The 4,432-nt window shown below is 42.9% G+C and overlaps 1 protein-coding gene and 1 pseudogene across 1 annotated transcript in view; both read left to right on the top strand.

Moving 5' to 3' along the window:
* The window catches only part of SIAH3 (siah E3 ubiquitin protein ligase family member 3), a 53,170-nt gene that overhangs the window by 32,862 nt on the left and 15,876 nt on the right, over nt 1–4,432 (top strand). The gene's annotated exons all lie outside the window — the stretch shown is intronic.
* LOC112482299 lies at nt 1,941–2,059 on the top strand (annotated as a pseudogene).

Genomic DNA, 4,432 nt, shown 5'->3' with positions numbered 1-4,432 from the left:
CATGTAGTTTGTAGAGGAGGTTGGGTGGTGCTCTGATATAGTGTGAAGCTGGCCACCAGATGTGTTGGTTCTGGGGCTTCTTGGGAGGGGCTCTGGTGCAGGCCAAATGCAGCTGCAGCCCATGTCTAGCCTGGAGCCACCTGATAGGAGTTACAAAGTGATCTGCAGATGGCTGCTGCCTGTGCTGGGCTTGGAGGCACCTGGGAGAGGCTAAGCTATGAACTGAGGCCAGATGCCATTAGTGCTGGGCTTGGGGCTGCTTAGCAAGAGGTATAGGGCATGCTGAGGCCAGATGCTGCTTGTTTAGGATTTGTGAATCTTGAGAGAGAGACTTTAGGAAAGTTCGCAGCATGAGGCACCACAGGCCGTTTGGCAAACATAAGAAAGTTGGGTAATTTCAAATACTGTGGGGATGTGAATTAAAAAAAAACAAAACAAAACCTCTCATGCACTACTGGAAGAGGGTTAATGGTATCTGCCAGCACTTCTGTCTGGGAGAAAGCTCCCTCTCCAGCCATCATCTTGAAGCCAGAAAATTTATTTCCTCCCTGTAAGTCTCCGGTGCTTTTCCAGCTGCTGCCCTAGTGCTGGAGCTCAGAGCAAATGAGTCCATCAGCAGGTAAGTCTGTGTATGGGCCCTTTAAGAGGAGTGCCTGAGACTCCAGCTGCCCTCCATCTTGCTTGGCCACAATCTTCACTGGTTTTCACAGCCAGAAGTTGTGAGGACTTCTCTTCCTGGCACTGGAACCCTGGGCTAGGGAGCCCAGTGTGGGCTGAACACCCCCTTGCTCCTCAGGGCAGACCTCTGTAGCCAAGGTAGCCCTCTCCTTTACTAACCATCACACCGTGAGTGTGGGACTAACGCACATTCAGCATCTCCACCTCTCCTACCAGTCTCCACCTGGCTTCTTCTGTATACCCTTCATTATAGGATTTCTGTGCAGCTGGACTTCAGATGATTCTCAATGATGGTTGTTCTGTAATTTCATTGTAATTTTGTTACGGTCGTGGGAGGAGACAAGCACTGCGTTTACCTACTCCCTCTTTACGTATCTTCTTTTGGGAAATGTATATTCCAATCCCTTACCCATTTTTATATTGGGTTATTTGTGTTTTTGTTGTTGAGTTATAAACATTTTTTATAAAACCTGGATATAAGTCCTTTATTGGATATATGATTTACAGGTATTTTCTCTCATTTATTTTTTACTTTATCAAATGTCTTTTCAACATCAAGGAAGATAATTACATAATTCTTTTTGAGCTGTTTATATAGTGAATAATATTAATTGCTTTCTAAATATTAAATCATCCTTGCATTCCTGATATGATCCCTTCCAAGCCAAGAGATATAATTCTTTCAATATGCTGCCGCTATACTCTATTTGCTACCATTTTATTTATAATTTTATATTGATATTCATAAATGATATTAGTCTATAGCTTTCTTTTTGTGTTATCCTCATTAAATTTTATTAATATTAATAAGACTTCTTTTTGGTCTGCTTAACAATTTAAGTAGGATATGGATCATCTGTTTGGTAAAGATCTGGTAATGATCGTGGTAAATAATTCTTCCGTGAAACCATCTGGGCCTGATGGTCGCATCTCGGGAGGCCTGGGAGAGAGGAGCAACAGTTTTCCCTATTGCTTCCTAGCAACAGATATGTTTAAATTTTCTATCTCTTCTGAGATTACTTTTGCTAATTCGTCTTTTCTCGAGAAAGTAGACACACATTCACATAGGCTGAAGCAAAATCAGCTTATATAATTTCTACAAATTTCCTCTCTCTGAGCTGATTCTCATTCTATATTTTTACACCGTCCTTTAATAATTATTCAAATTGTTCTTCCGGGGAAAGGAGACCGCTTCGTGTGTCCCACTTTTGCACATTAGTCCCAGTGGAACAATCTAAATGTGAAACAAGAATTTAGATCCTGTCTACGGCCACGCCACCCTGAACATGCCCGATCTCTTCTGATCTCAGAAGCTAAGCAGGGTCGGGCCTGGTTAGTACTTGGATGAGAGACCACTTAGGAAGACCAGGTGCTATAGGCGTAAAAAATAAAAAAATAAAAAATAAAGGATTGTAAACTGACAAGGTCCTTGCAATCCGTGAGGTCAACCAAGGGTTGCCTCGCCTAAAAAAAATTAATAGTAAGGTAGTTCTATTTTTAACTTTTTGAGAAACCTCCAGACTGTTTTCATAGTGTCTGTATCAATTTGCGTTACCAGCAACAGTGTATGAGATTTCCCTTTTCTCCACATCCTTGCCAATGCTTGTTGTTTTTCGATTTATTGATGATAACCATTCTGATAGGTGTGAAGTGATATCTCATTGTGGTTTTAATTTGCATTTCTCTGATGATCAGTGACCTTGAGCATTCTTTCATACTTCTATTGGCCATCTGAATGTCCTCTTCAGAGAAATGCCTATTCAGGTCCTTTGCCTATTTGTTAATTGGACTGTTTGGGTTTTTCGGTGTTGAGTTGTATGAGTTCTCTATTGTGATTATATTTTTCAAATGTAATATATAAATTATTCTATTTGTAAAAGTTTAACCATAATTTACTTTCTCAGCAACCTGTTTTTAGTGTACGAATATATGTATCTCTACAAAGGAGTTTACATAATTAAATTAAAATATGCATTTTGTAACTGCCACTAAACTTATATCCCTCTTCACACCCCACCCCGCCTACCTGGCAATTTTTTACAAAGAAATTTGTTTATGTCAACCTCTTCTCCACCCCCTCTCGAAATCCTTTAGCGGCCCACCGAAGCCTTCATGACAAGACCCTGATTCTTTAGCAGGGATTGCATAGCTCAGTGGCCACTTCGGTGTCATTTCTCATCATTCTCACCCACCTTGACCTTGACTACTTTGACCTACCAGGATCGCCAAACTATTTGTAGCCTTCAACTCTGTTCACCGGTCTTCCTGAATGCTCTTTTCTTCCCCCAACAACCTGCTCTTTGACAAGATTATCCTCATTTGTCCTTCAAGGCTCAGGTCAGCTGTCCCCTCCTCTATGAGACTTTCCCTGGCTCGATGTCCCTCCTTGTCCCTCCTCTACTCCCACAGCACGCTGGGCTTATCTTTGTCCGCACTGACCACACTTGTATTGTATGTAGTTCTCCGTTTTTCAGTCTGTCCCTCCATTAAGAAAGAGTTTCCAGCTCTCTTTAGGAGACAGACATTAGGTCTTATTTATTATTTTATCCCCAGGATCTATCATAGTTCCTGGCACATGGAAGACGATTGATAAAATTTGCTGAATGAAAGAATAAAACTAAATCCATACACTCCAGCTTCAGGCATCTGAACAGACTCTACCCGTTCACCTGCTACATACCTACCAGTGACGTGAGCAAGACAGAGCTGTAGAAAGTGCAGCCCTGACTTTCAAACCACTTAGAAGGTTAAATCACTCCTGCTCACACCCTGCTGAATGGGCATTATGCCCATGGCTGCTTCAATCCAGAAGTCTTGTTCTACCTTCTTTGGATGCCTAATAATGCATATGAATGTGGCAGGGCAACATGCTGAATGCAGAACTGGAGCCAGCTGGGCACTTTCATGAGGCTCCCCAAGGCCTCATGTTTCAAAATATTGCATTATCCTAGAGGATCCCCACTGCCTGTCACATGATGTGAACTGTGGCTCCTGGTGACTGGAAATGTGGCTCCTCCATCTAGCGTTTGAATACCTCTGCTGAGAATTAGCCTAATAATCCAGAAGCTTTTCCCACTCTCCTTTCTGCCCAGGGATTGTACTCCAAGATCCAAAGAGAGGATTCACATGATAGTTCCTTCCCTGCCTCACCCCGCCTCACTCTGTAACCTCACCATGGTCAGTCAGGACTCAGTGACTGGAAAAAAATCACTCCTGCTACCCTGCCGCTTGGTTGAATTTTTTACGCTTTAACTAATTTTCTGGTGGATTCTCTCGCATAATATCTCAGTCTCTTCGAAAAGCCTTTTCCCCTCCTGCCACTGCATCTTCCAGAGTCAGTGTGGACAGGCAGAATCGCCACCAAAACCTCGCAGTGTCTTCGCCGCCTGGCCTAGGCCAACGCCTGGAATGTGGAGAGTATCAGGCAGCATATGCTATCGACTGAGTGACCGATGCACCCGACTTTACCTATATTCAAAATGACTTGAGGCACTAGGTACGAAAGCACTTTAAATGCTCGTGATGGTTCCGAGTATTAGTTCTTGATGGCATAAGAGATGGCATGAGAGTGAATAACGTGACGTGTGATTAACTATCTGCTGAGCTCTGTGCAAAAGGCTCTCTACACACGTTTCCATCGTAATGTTTAGTCACTTTTGTGAGAAAGCTTATCCTATTTCACGGAGCTTGTGCATCACGGTCATATATCCAGGGTACGGAGCCAATCACAAGCGTCGTGAAAACCCTCCCCACC

The sequence above is a fragment of the Pteropus alecto genome, unplaced genomic scaffold (genome assembly GCF_000325575.1).
Source record: "Pteropus alecto unplaced genomic scaffold, ASM32557v1 scaffold35, whole genome shotgun sequence".
In the NCBI taxonomy this organism is placed as follows: domain Eukaryota; kingdom Metazoa; phylum Chordata; class Mammalia; order Chiroptera; family Pteropodidae; genus Pteropus; species Pteropus alecto.
Note: the sequence above shows the minus strand (reverse complement) of the source record. Positions and strands in the feature narration are given on the sequence as shown.